At 40.9% G+C, this 14,296-nt stretch overlaps 1 protein-coding gene across 10 annotated transcripts in view; it reads left to right on the top strand.

Annotated features, from left to right (window-relative positions):
* Positions 1-14,296, top strand: part of LOC141575060 (trafficking protein particle complex subunit 9-like) — a 144,816-nt gene that overhangs the window by 100,314 nt on the left and 30,206 nt on the right. For 9 of the 10 annotated variants that reach the window (XM_074353234.1, XM_074353236.1, XM_074353230.1 and 6 more), the window contains 2 exons: positions 10,181-10,366; positions 12,848-13,072. The gene's annotated coding sequence lies outside the window, so the exon portion shown is untranslated. Of the gene's footprint in view, positions 1-10,180; positions 10,367-12,786; positions 12,810-12,847; positions 13,073-14,296 lie in introns of those variants that run through there. The other variant, XM_074353238.1, reaches the window with a different exon arrangement.

Consider the following 14,296-nt stretch of genomic DNA (forward strand, 5'->3'; position numbering starts at 1 on the left):
AGCAGACGACCTTGAAGATTATTTACACAGAATGTGTATTGTTAGAACTCAGATGTCATGTTGCCGTGTAACCATCCACTCAGACATTTAAATTCGATGGATTCTGACCAGATTCATTAAGTTTAGAAAAATCCATTGATCATTTTCAGGGAATAAGCTTCTCTCTTTTGTGATTAAAGAAAATTTTGATCTTTTTTCCTGCACTCTTAACAGGTTTAAAATATCAAAATATTGATTTGACATGTAATTTTTTAATAGGGAGAATAAAGCTCATGCTGTTTTATTATGTATATAAATGTTTTTGTATTTCAACAAACGTATGATTTCCTGGCTTTTTGAGAAGTATGTTGCAAGATACTTAGATAACCTACTTTCGGAAAAATACAGACGCGACTTTTATGAATATAGGCCTAGTACAGATGTGTTCGTTTTTGCTACAGTGCAAGACATGAGGCCTAGGAGAGATTTGCTGCCGATTGCAAGGAGGACAGATCCCATGTCTCAGTCTCCCCTCCTGTAAAATGAAGTGGCTGGACTGGATTCTTTCCTCTTCTAAGATGAGTTTCCATGAGCCTGTGTCTTTTGTTTATATTCAGGAGTATTAGCAATATCAGATTAAATACTGAGTTACCCTCCCTTCCCCCGAAGCAAAGTGCAGTATGTGCTACAGAAGCTTTTAGTTATCTGATTCTCGTTTCTGATCCTACAGGCAATTTTTGTGTTGCATGCTTCCTGGCAACCTGGAAGGTCTTTTTAGCCATAAGTGGCGCTTGTTGCACCTTCTTACCGTCTTAATTTTCCTGTTTGTTAAAGAAGGCTTAAACAACGTTATTTTGTTTTGATTTCTTTGCTTAATGCTTCAGAATAGCACAATGTCCATTATGTCTGTATACCTGGAAAAATTGTTCTGCTTATATTTTAGTTTTATTCTGTCATCTCGCTGTGAACATCTCAGACTTGCTGTGTAAACAATGGCAAAATCGGACTTTTCTTCCAGTGTTAGAAACCAGTGAGCTGGGAATTTATAAAACAGCTAGTAGCGGCCTCTGTAGCACATTAAAGCTGAAAAGTGTACTGAGTTCCCTGAGTATTGACCCCGCCGCTGTGTGTTAATTGGTGGTAGGAGATTTGGTACATATACGAAGGGGTGTAGTGTTTTGAATTGGGTTTGCGTGCACGCGCTGCCACTGAGCCACGTGAGCCTGAGTCAGTTCGTTCTGAGTTTTTCCCTCGTCTGTGAGATTGGGACGTTCGTATCTGCTTTGTAGAATTGTGAGAATTAGAAATTATATAAAGTGTTTAACACAGTGGGTATGTCAAGAAGGCTCATAAACTTTAGCTGCTGTTTGGTGTGAAGCCATCATTTTATAGTCTTTGGCAATTACTAAGAAACAGGAAAACAAGAAAAGCTGGTTTTATAATGAAAGATATTTGAGGAGGTTCCATAGTTCCTATACCCATAATTAAGCATCAGCAGAGTCAGAACTGTTACACAGTCGCCCTGAACCAACGTTAAGCCACAGAATTTTTTGTTACTTCATATATGTTGGGGCCTAAGGGGATCCAATACTTATATGCATGTTGTCTCCAGCAGCCAACTGAGAGATGACACAAAAGAGTAGGCAGGCGACAAATGTCTTCTTTGTTACTGATGAAGCCACGTTCTCCATGAACTTCAGGGCTGTGGGAAAATGCGTGTGATGATACTGTGTCCCAGAATTAGAGACTCACCCTGTCCCAGGTAGCTCTGGGCCACAGCGAGCCTTCCCTTGAGAGGACCTGCCCCTTCATGCACAGGGCTGTCCTGACATGGAGCTGAGCATCCCAGGTGCTTCCCAATGGTGACCAACACTGGAGGGAAAGGTAGGGTTTCACATTCCCTGCTTGTCTCCCCGGACTCACACCTCACCCTGTTAGTGTGACGAGGGATAGCTGTGATCCAGCGGCCAGGGGTATGAAGGGAGAAGCACTCTCCATGGCCCAGAGGAGTGGGGAGGAGGCATCCCCTCCCTAGTTTAAACAGGTGGTGGGATGGAATGGGAGGGTGCTCCCCAAGAGTTCATAAAAGGAGAAATAAGGATTTTCTTAGGGACTTATACTAGCCAGGAAACACATAATATTATTAGAAGGGAGACTTGTAAATCACTTTTATATTAAGTTGACATTTGTTGAACACCAAAAATGTGCTACATTCTTTTCTGAGCGTTTTACAGAAATGAATCTTTCAATCTTCTCAACAAGCGAGTAAGGAAGGTTTGATTGTTATCCCATTTTACAGTGTGGAAATTTCGGCACGGAGAGGGTAAGTTGGCCAAGGTCACGGAGCTAGTAAGTGGCAGAGCTGGTATTTAAACCCTGGCTCTCTGATTTTGAGGCTCCCAGAGATGGGCTTTGGGTGTTTAGAGGTATCTGCATCCCTGAATCTTTGTACCACTTTGCATCAGTTAGCCCAGAAAGGACAGGGAAAGGAGAGTTACTCAGGTGCTCACTGTCATGTCTCGGCCACTGTCCACAAATTGTGCACTGTGATTAGCGTTAATTATTTTCTAGGCAGTAGATCTGTTCGTATAACAGAAATTTAGTCCATTGAGTTAATCTACAAACCCTTCCTGCTCTGCTTCTGTCCATGGTTGCCATGTGACTGCCTGCCCGTGATTGGGCCGTGGAGGAGAAAATGTACTCATGGTTGAACTCTGATATTTCAGTCTGGTTTATAGTTTCACTTCTTCTGTTACATTAATAAGTTTCTGGTTTTCTTGCATCAGTGTGTCATGAGTTTGGTTATTGTGAAACCAGTCCATGGGAGCCCAGGGATGCTAACGGTATAATTTCTGAGCACACTGTCGCACTTCTACCTGTGCAGACCTGGCTGGAGGATGTCCACCTTCCTCAATGATTTCTCCAAACAGCAGGGTCCTCTCCCACCCCCGGATGTGAGGCTGGGAGCTCTATGAGTTGGCCAGTCAGTGGCCAAGTCCACCAATCAGAAAATGATGAAGTACCCGGAAGTGGGTTTAATAGAAGAAAAGGGCTTCCAGGTAGTCCGATGGGCTGTTCGAGTCCATTTGGTGAGAAGCTGTCCACTGTCTGTGGTTGAGCTGCTGCTTTGCTGTTGAAAAGTCTGGATTAGATGAAGGGATTTTAAAAAGGAGAAAGGAGTGATTTCATGTGGTACGTCCACACCGGTGAGAAGTGATGGATGACCGCCTGTGTGAGGCATAGACAGAGTCTTACAAACTTCATAAAACAGCTTTAAAAGCTCTGCCATCTGAGTGCACTTCATATGGGGTCCAGTTCATCACTGGTCACGCTGAGAGGGCAAATAATTGATGATGGCGGAAAGGACACGGAGGCATCAAAAAGTCTCAGTCATGTTCCCTGTTTAAAGGATGTGGCACAATGTAATATATTTGAGCTGGTTCTTCACTGAACAGTTTTGAGTGTTTTCTGGGACTCCCCAGTGCACCAAGGCTCCATGCAGCTGGGTGTCCCCTCAGAGCATCTCTGTCAGCGCTTGCCCTGGGCTGACGTGGTGTCGCGGGGAGCAGGACGGTCAGCGTCCCCGGCTCCTCCGAGATCCGTCTCCTCATCCGCAGTGCCGGGTTGCTCATCCGTGTCTACTTAGTAGGTTTGCTGAGAATCACACGTGATGGTTGTCAGGTGTGATTTGTGATTGTCTCTGTGATTGGCATATAGTCAGTGTTTGATAGAAACCCTTGTTTTTTTAGTATAATTGTAGCTGCTAGATTGCAGTGGTTTTTAGTCTGTATTTTTTTATAACTTTATTCTTATTTTTAAATATGCACTTATTTTTATTTATTTTTTTGGAGGTACTGGGGATTGAAGCCAGGACATTGTGCATGCTAAGTAGGTGCTCTACAACTGAGTAATACACACCCTCCTTGTCTGCACTTGAAAATAAGTATTGCAATACACAAAATAGATCTTAAACACCATCATGGGACCTAGTCTCTGTATAGACAATTGAACACGTATGCTATTTCAATAAGAATAAATGTTGTTGAGACATACATTTCTGAATCTGGTAATGTGCTTAAAAACGATCATAGGTAGTGATAAACACGAGTCTTTGATCCAGTACTTCTTAGGGTCTGTTTTGCCATCAATGGAAATTACATTCTACAGAGAAGGCTAATTGGGTCTCTTTGATATTTGGATGGTTTAGCAGATGATCAAGGCTTTCAAAAGCTGACAGAATTGTATTTTAAACTAACTACAAAGTTATCTTCTAGAAGTTGGAATTCCTAAGCTTGTGAAGTGTCCAGTAATCCAGGGGGTATGTGTCTGTGTCTGTGTGAACGTTTGTGTGTGTGATTTCAGGAAGGTAGAAATAAGTTCCATATAGACTTCTGATACCTTTCTCCTCCAGTTCAAGGTGTAGGCATATATTTACACAAATAAATTGATATTCTTTTGTCATTTGGCATATTGGGAATAAGAGTTTGTCATACTTGTTTCAGAAGGGTTGGGGAGCATGAGCTTAGAAAACGGGAGGAGAAAGAGGCCGGGAGGCACTTCACACTCTGTGCAGGATTTGAGAAACAGTAGCTTTTCTTTTTTCTTCTAAAGCAAACTGGCGCTGAATTGTAACATGCTATTATTCAGAATTGCTTTTCTGATCAGATACAAGTGCCTCAGAGTTTTGAAGGCAACATGAATGATGAAATGTGTTTTAGCAGTTATCTTTAAAAGTAGTTTTATTTTTCAAGTAAAAGGCTATAGCCTGTTCTTTCTTCCAGCGGTACAAGACATGCTCATTAATCTATGTACATGATCTGTGTGCTTAGTTTCTTTGTTTTTTTTTTTTTTTTTTTTTTTTTTTTTTAAATGCTTGTTTCATTGTGGTTTGAATGAATGTTTAAAATTTCTGGATTTTGATGTTTAGAACATGCTGATTTATGAGAAACATTAAAAACCTGATTGTTCTTTGGTCCTTGTTTGTTGGGGCACCCTATTGATTTCTGTTGTCTGTTAAAGAGGGAAATGCTTCCTCTAGCCTGCAGATCATTAAGTGAATGGTTTGCAGTGTGCCTTTAAAATTCTTTGAATGCATTGAGCATGTTTGTCCAGTGAATTTTGAATTAACTCATTGTAATGACTTTGCTTTTGTTCTGTGGCTTTTGCTCCTCTCCACAAGAATTTGAATTCTCTGTTGCATTTTGTATACGTGTTCTTAACAGGGGAAGAAATTTTGCATTTTTTACAGAGCTGGGTTTTCCTATCCCCTCTGAATGCCATCTATAATTGATACAATAATAATGTGTTATTGCAGTGCATAATTATTTCATAAACTATTTTTTGGCATAATCAGAAACAATGACAAAGAATGATAAAAAGAATACAAAAACCTTCCTTCCTTTGAAGAATAAAAATGAGGTGGTCAGGCTCACGCATGCTTTGTGCCTGACACACTTACTCTCATTTCATTGTGTATCATGATTCGGAGATGGAGTTTCTTCAGGTTTGTAGATTTTTGTTTTAACATTTGTGTTGAATTCTTTCTCCAGGCTGATGTTTCCTGTTGTGTTTGTGGAAAGAGTAGAAGGGAAACAAATACTTTGTTTTGTTTTCAGGAGTCCTGAGTTGATGAGAAAAGAGTTGAGGGTGGGCTGAGGAAAAGAGTGACACTCCCTCTCCTCCCGGCTGAAATTGATAAACAAATAAATCAATTAAGTGTATCGATATTTGACCAATAGAAGTTAGCGAGCCCAAAATGGATAGATATGCCCAATGGAAATTACTGAGTTCACCTGTAGAATTATGTGCTTTACCAAGTAGAAGCAGCTTAGAGCAATCAGAAAAATCAGTAATATGATGAGATATAAAAGGGATATCATATCTTTTATTTCTGAAACTTTTCTACGGTAAGTTGTGTAGAGCTAAAATTAAGTTTCAAGCACCAGGATTTAAGAGTGTGGGTGGTTCTGTAGGATCGTTATTCACGGATGTGCCTAGACCCTGCTAGAGTGGCTGAAGATGGCAGGAAAAGACCCAGAGGCAGGATTTGTCATCCTAGGTTGTCCTCCATAATCGTTCCATAATGGTTACATGTGGGAGCCCAAGATTAGGTTAACAAATTGTAACAGACCCCAGCCGCCTTTCAATGTTCAGAAGAAAAATTTGTGCTTAGTAACTGCTTTGCAAGCAGGAGCCTGTGCATCCTCACTCCTGTCTTCTTGCCTTAAAAAGCAGAGACAATGCTTTGCTTGCATAGTTGATTCTTTAGATAGAACTCTGCTCATTTCAAAGCAAGGACCCAGGCCCTCAGCTATAAAAGCTGGGCTTGTGTGCTTTTAGATAGTCTATTATCCCCAAAACAAGGACCTGGCTGGTCTCGTGGTCTGCTTTGTAATTCACATATCTAAAGAATGTATCTTATTCCCCTCACCCCATGACTTCCCTAAAGATGCACTAAGTCTTTGTACTCATTGTGGATTCTACAACCTCTGTCTCCTCCCGTCTTTCCTCAAGTTCCTACTTACTATCACACAACTGTTAATGACTTTTTCTTTTCGTTATACACAGTAAATATAGGAGCATTTGAGAGGCTCGTGGAGTTGGCTCCCTACTCCTTTTCTTTTTCTGGATTTTTCCCACAGAGTCTTGAATAATCATTCCATGTCCGTACGACTTCTGCCAGCCATAACCCACAATTCCAGGTGAGAATGATGCAGGCTTTATCTCTCCTACCCAAGGGAGAGAGAGAAGAGAATTGAGATCTGCTCCCTTGTGGTCCCTTCCTTCCCCAGGGCCACTCCAGTTCACCTGCAGCCTTCTGGCCTCTGCTCTCAGGGCCTCTGTCCCAGGACCGACTGCAGCCATTTTTTCCCTTGCCAACATTTCCTGTGCTTTTCAGAAGTTGGTCTCTTCTCTGCAATTCAACCCTGGCAGATGTGATGGTGGTCAGCGTGCTGGTGGGCAGTCACCTGGGGACTCCCAGGAGCCATACTGATTCTCCTGAGTCTCTCATTCGGGGTTACAGAACTGTCGAGCACCGAAGGAAGCCAATTCACGTGAGGGCAGTGCAGCATTGCATCACTTTCATTTTATTTTTGAAATTTCAGTGGAGAAATTATTTGTAGCAAACTGTTCCAGTTTTTCGGCTGACTTCTTTCCTCACCACCATTTCCTTGTTGGATGTGGTGCTTGTTTTAAGAACCAGGTTTCTTCTCTGGTTATTTCTAGCAGGTGGGCTTGCCGAATCCTTGATCTGCATTTGAAGCAGAATGCTTCATCTTGATGTCAAACTGATTTTCTTCATTCTGAATATTTCGTTTACACTCAGCAACTGTTTCAAGTGAACTGCTCTTGTCCAATTTCGGTTAACTCACATTTGCTGATCTCCTGCTTTCATGCTGAGGGCAGTTTCTTCTTCCTGTAATAAAAGTTAGCAATTTGCATCTACTATGGGAAGGTACTGGCTCGAGGTGCTTTTGTTCTTAACAGTTTTAATACAATTCACACATTAATATTTACACCGGTTTTTACTCTATGCCAAGAATTGTGCATCCCAGTCAATCTTAGAATATTTTCATCCTCCTAACAGGAAACCCCATATGCATAAGCACTCATTCCCATCTTCCCCATCCTCCCCCAGCCCCAGGGAGCCACTCTTCTCTCTCTGTGGATTTGCCTGTGCTGGACATTTCATGTAAATCGAGTCAATTCATGTAAATGGAACCGTCTATTGTGACTGACTTCTTTCACATTGAGTAACGTTTTCAATGTTTGTCCACGTTGTTGCCTGGGTCAGTACTCCATGCTTGGCTATTGCTGAATAATATTCCACTGTATGGCTGGGCCCCTCTGTTTACCCATTCATCAGGTGATAGGCATCTTGGTTGTTTCTTTTTTTTGGCTGTGATGAATAATGGCACCGTGAACATTCCTGTAGGAATTTTTATGTGGACATTTGTTTTCAGTTCTCTTACTTGTGTGCCCACAGAGCAGAATTGCTGGGTCATTCAGAAACCAACTGTTCAACTCTCTGAGGTCCTGCCAGGCTGTTTTCCAAAGTAGCCACGCAGCGTTACATCTCACCAGCAAGGGCTGCTATCTCTGATTCCTGTGTGTCCTCATTAGTTCTTGTTATTCTTTTTTTAATTATAACCTAATGTAGTGAGTGTGAAGCGGTTTCTCCTAGTGGTTTTGACATGATTTCCCTTACAGCTAATGATTTTGAACATCGTTTCATTGTGCTTATTGGCCATTTGTATATTTTCCTTGAAAAATACCGTTTTGGATCCTTTATTCATTTTTTAATTTAGTTGTCTTTTTTGTTGAATTGTAGGAGCTCTTTTTTATTTGGAGATACAAATTCCTAATCAGATAAATGATTTGAAAATATTTTCTCCTGAGTGTTGTTTTTTTCACTTTCTGGATGGTGCCCTTTGAAGCAAAGTTTTAAATTTGATGAACTCAAATTTATCTCTGTTTTCTTTTTTCCTTGTGCTTTTGGGGCAATATTTAAAATCTGAGGTATTTTATTTAAAATTTACATATAAAATATCTTAATTTTTAGGACCGTCCTAGGAGACGGGTGCTGTTGTTGTCCCCAGTCTATGGATAGGAGGCTGACATGCAGAAATTTTCACTGACTTATGAGTGTCAAAGCTACCCAGTGCTGTGGGAGTTCAGACCCTCATGTTTGTCCCCAGCATCTGTGCTCTTCACTACCATGCTCCACTACTGTCTGGAATTGTTAATGAAAAAGTCTTTCCTTTTTTGGTTTCTTGTTTGTTTGTTTTCTCATTGGGAACCTCATCTCCTCATTTTCCTTTCAGATATCAGTGTAGGTTTATTTTAGGTCTCATGTAGGCAGAAGCATTGCTATCAGTTAACTTCTTTATTACTCACTCCCCAGTGATGGCTGTTGCTAATTGACCTAATGAAGTCTTGCTTTAGTCTTTCCTTCTCATGACACTAACAACAGAGTCATGACTTACAGAATGCTCAAAGAAGAAAGTACTTGATTGATTTTATTTTGCTACCCAATCAAACCAATCAAATAAAAACCCCAGAGTTGACACAGACGGTAAGCCCTCCAGAATAGGGTCACTGTCTTCCTTGTGTTTCATTTGTTTGGTCACAGTGTCTGGATAGTGACTTGCTGTCCAGCAGTTTTGTGAGGATATGGTGCTCGTGAATCATTGTAAGGACAGAATTTTGACAACAGACTGTATTGGTCATTTCACGAGGGAAAAGGTAATATAGAAATACTGCTCAGATCTATTTTAAAATTAAGTTTGGAATGTTGAGAAGAGTTCAAGAAACCATACAAAGATCTTTTTCACTTATTTTAGATCTATCTTAGGCACATTATGATTACATAGCAGAGTAACTTATCAACTAGATTTGACAACAGGGGTGTATTATTGATTATTGTTTTAGTTGAAATATTCTACCTGGGAAAAAGTAATCAGTGCCCATAAATGAACAAATATGTTTGTATTTCTATGTAACATGGGAGCAGACTTCATATGTTTCTATATAATATATATAACTGTGTGTTTTAATCTGTCTGTCAGTGTATTTATAGTTTTTCAGCAATGTTCTAACTTTAGAAATCTTCTAAGAAAATCACCCCCGATTCTAGCGCAGTTTGTACTGTGTATCCTGTCTTATGCATGGGATTCCACTGTCTCCTCAGTGAGGAATTTCCTCCCCTACTGAGGTAGTAGCAGAGTTAAAGGAACTGGGATTTCTAGGCCTTTGCTCTCCATGTGTTTGCATTTGGCTGTCAATCGCGATTTTCCCTTTCTTGAATTTTCATTGTTCAATTAGAATTTTTGAAAATAAGTGTTAATATGTTGTATTTGTCTCCCTAGAAACTTGATGTGTTTGTACTTTTCAGTTTTCAATTTCTTAAAAATGTAAATGCACTCTTGTTTTTAAGTAGTCCTTTTTCACTAGATATTTGTTTACCTCTTTATAGTTAAAATACTTTTTTTCCAATGAATGAATCGGTGTGCATGTTTTAAGAGATACCTTACTTTTTATTTTCCTTATTATAACAATTATATTCATTCTAGAGAATTTAGAAAAATAAGGATAAACACAGTAATAACTTAAAAATGGCCTCTAATCTCACCTAGAGATACAGATGTAAAGTTTCAAATTGAGAATTACAAGTCCTCTCATGTTGTTCTTCTTTTTCAAGATCGTTTTGGTTACTGAGACCCTCGAATTCCCATATGAATTATAACAGCAGCTAATCAGTTTTTGCAGAGGAGCCCGCTGGGATTGTGATCGAGACCACGTAGAATATACGGATCACTCTGGGGAGCACTGCCATTCCAAGAGCACTGTCTTCTGATCCAGGGATGTACGTGGCGTGTCTGTCCAGGTATTTAGGTCTTCTTTAAGTTTTTTTCAGCAATGCTTTGAGTTTACAGAATATTATTTTACTTTTTTTCTTTGCCTTTATACTGAGGACAAGTGTGCAAGGTACCAGGATCAGAAGTGTATTTTAGCCCCGCCCCTTGCTGCCAACATGGTCGCTGCGCTCTTGCTTTGCCTTGTGTACAATCTTGCACAAAATAGGACCTCAGTAACTCTCTCTTGAATGAATGATTATATGATTGTAGGATGATGCTTGAGAGTCCTTGTGATGATTTTTTCCTCCAGCCTTTCCCCAATTCTTAACTATGCCCTTTCTCTTCCTAAACTCCAGCCTGGGTTTCAGCCTGCCTGTGGCATTGATTTTCCCTGTCTGTAGACTCTTCCTTTCACTGGTTCACGATAATGTTACATGTGGGCTGTGGAAACTTGCTAGATGTCAAGAAAGAGCAAATCCATTGCATGCTATTATTTTTACAGTGTGGTATTTTTTATCGATTGAAATTAAATCAGGCTGACCCCCTGAGCCCTCCCGTGAGCTCTTTTCACTTTCCTACATCTGATACTGCTCTGGTTGCTACATGTGCCCTTCCCCCAGCCTTGGTTTTTGGGTTGAGTAAGTCATCATCAGTGGAGCCCTCTCTTTAAAAGATGAAGAGAACATTGGCTCCTTCTCCCTGGTTGGGGACTTGGATGAGATGAGATACCAGATAAAGAATGGAGCTCCACCTCATTCTGACCCCCGCTCTTTCCTTTCAGTTCTCCAGAGGAAAAGAGTACAATTCAACAGTAGAAAGATTGATTGTGAGCTAATGAGATAGACAAGACAATCAATCATTTATTAAATATCCTTTCATGCCAGAAACAAATGTATTATACACACAAAAAGCACCCAAAGCATGATAATATCGTGCTTACAGACGTGTGTCCGAGTTCGAGTACTGCTCTGGAGTGACCAGTCCTGTGAGATGGAGAACTGGTAGGTCGGCTTAGGCTATCCAGGACTGGTTTTCTGTCCTGCAGAGATATGGCTCGCTAGGCGTCCCTCCCCCGTAGAGGTGCTGTGGGGTGTAACTGTCACACGTGCACAACTTCTCGTTCCTCGTAAGTGAAGGATAGCATAGATTTTGCGGTGATGGCTTTATGACTGCCCCGTGTAGACTCTCAGTGCTCCAAAGGGATGCCTTGTGGTTTGGAGATGGGATTCTCATTTCTGTAAATACCCAAGGATTGTGGTATTGGGCCCTGCTGATTTGAATCTATTCTTTAGAAAGTACATATTGTAGATATATTTTTCAAGCATGTGTGCTTTTTCTCTTTTATTATTTATAGTTCTACCCTCTCATCTCTTTGTGTGACTTTTCATGGAATCCAGGAAACAGTCCTAAGCTACCTGCCTCTTCACTCTTCTCCGTGGAGGTTTTCTTCCCTGACTAGAAGAGGGTTTTGCACAGGAAATTTTATTTGTTCCCCTTTTCTTGGAGTCTCTCTTTCGGTCTGCCCATCTCTCACCTGTCCATCTGTCCATTTATCTACCCACTCATTCTTCTGACTTGTTCCAAAAAAGCATTTCAGGCAGCTTACAGAAGAACAGATACCAAATAAACAGGTTAGAAAATGGGGCCAAGTTCAAACTGTGAGGCTAGGAGGCGAGCCTGTGTGAGGGTTGCAGCCGTGAGACACACGCCTCTGCCCTGTGACTTATAAGATCAACAGCAAGAGTGAACCTGATGCTCCTAGCAGACACAGGGTAACAGGGTTTGTGGGAGATGCTCACTGGCTGTGAAATAAATAAGTGGCTCAGGAGAATCCCAACCTTTCCAGCTACAAAGGCTTAGGAGAATATTTTGAGTGTCTTCCAAAATCAGGGTATTGCATTGTTTCTTTTGTCAGAGTTCTACGTATAGTTGGTTACATTCTATACCTGGAAATTTCTCCAGAACTCCTTACCAAGTGAGTGCCATTGCTCGGGAATGGGGTGGTTCTGCTCATTGACGGGGGTTGGCCAGAAACCGAAAATGACAGCTTCAAAGGAGCCTGGGATTTGTCAGTTATGTTTTGTCAGTGCTGTAGATTTCAGGAAATGCTTTCACACTTTCTCTCCATCTGAGGCGGCAGCGTGCTCTCTTAGCAGCATCAGGAGCTCAGAGCCACGGGATGTTGGGGGCTGACTGCACTGCCGTCAAGACAGCCAAGCTAGTCACTGCAGGAGTGGTCCTTTCACATAGTGCATTTCATGTTCTATAGTAGAAGGTTTCAACAGGGAGTTAATTAACTGAGTTAATTAACATTTAATAAATATGAAGCTTTGATGAAAAGACGGTTATAGGCAGAATATAAGTTGTGAACACTTTGAAAATGGTTTCATTACTGAAATTTCAGTAGGGAAGATACACAGTTTATCTTATTTATGCCTCTCTTTTAAAGTAACAAAGAAACAAGACAGAAAAGGCAGAGGATGATTTCTGTTATTCCTCTCGGCTTGCAGGTGCCCTCACATCCAATGGCATCCATCCAGACACCAACACTGACACTGGCCATGCTCAGAACTGCCTCAGCCCTGAAGACACAAGTGACAAACAGAAGGGGGCCGCGCCCTGTTACAGCAGGTGCTCTCACTTTGTGGGTCCTTATGTAACTGTGCGGTGTTAATCAGGATCGCCCGTTCTACATTGTGTGGCGCTGCTGCAGTGTCTCCTAGTTATTTGTTTCTGTAAGTACTCGTGTATTATTCTCCAATGTGTGGTACTACACATCTAAAAATGCTTTTTTCAGATGAAAAATAATGTATATTTTATATAATAAGTCTGAAAAAAGGGACAAAAAATGCTATACAGGTCCCACTACTCAGAAATAATAATTAAAACTTTAACATCTACTTTCTGTTCTTTTCATCAGTGTGTATCAGCTCTGTCATAAAAACCAGTGAGCACTCTGTGCCTGTTTACTGAGTGGAGACCTCCATTTTCCATTCGGCTTATTACATGTTTTTCTACAATATTCTATCTCCCCTGGCATGATTTTTAATGACCAGTATAGCATTATGTCTTGTGGAGGCATCGTCCATTTTACTTCGGGCTTAAATAAACTTTTAAATTCCAAGTGTACTTAACTGAAATACTGAAAAGAGATCTGTGGTGGTACCGAAAGAGCCCTACCTCCCTTCCCCTTATTTCCTGAGTGTAAAAGCTGTTGCCAATGTGGTGTATATATTTCATGACCTTTATGCCTATGACATATATATATACCCATACATACATACATACATACATACATACATACATACATACATATGAGAAATCTATGTATATGTGTGTATATATTCTTTTTTGAAAAATAAGGCCATACTATATGTTTTCTGCAGCTCGCTTTATTCACTCAGGGGTATATCATAGACGTCCTCCCACTCCAGACTCACCCGGTCCTTTCAGATAGAGTGGAGGGGTCTCCTGATGTGCAGGTGTGGTCTCTTGTGCAAGGACACCTTTGGTGGGAGAGTGCTGTGGACAAGGCCCTGGGCCACGGGGAAACGCCGGCCCCCTCAGTGCCCACAGCTCACCGTGATTTACCACATCATTGTCTTGATGGTGGACACTTAAGTTTTCTCCATTTTCCTCTGTCAGAAAGGATGTTTGACTGGCATCTTTCTTTAACAGACATTCCTGTGATCTTGTATGAGCATGCATTTAGTTAAGTCTTCTGGAAATTTAGTCCCTGGATGTGACATTTACGTTCATCACAGGCTACTTTCAAGTGACTAGAAATTCCTTCTCCAGTGTGGAATGAGAAATGTAGAATTACTTATGTAACCAATTCTCTATCGCTGGATATGATTTCACTTCAGCTTTTCTTCCCACCAGTGTAAACAGTACATCTATTTGAACTGATTTTTTTTCTAAATGAAACGATTCCTAGAAGTGGGGTTGAATCAGTGTGT

Source organism: Camelus bactrianus, chromosome 25 (assembly GCF_048773025.1).
Source record: "Camelus bactrianus isolate YW-2024 breed Bactrian camel chromosome 25, ASM4877302v1, whole genome shotgun sequence".
In the NCBI taxonomy this organism is placed as follows: Eukaryota; Metazoa; Chordata; class Mammalia; order Artiodactyla; family Camelidae; genus Camelus; species Camelus bactrianus.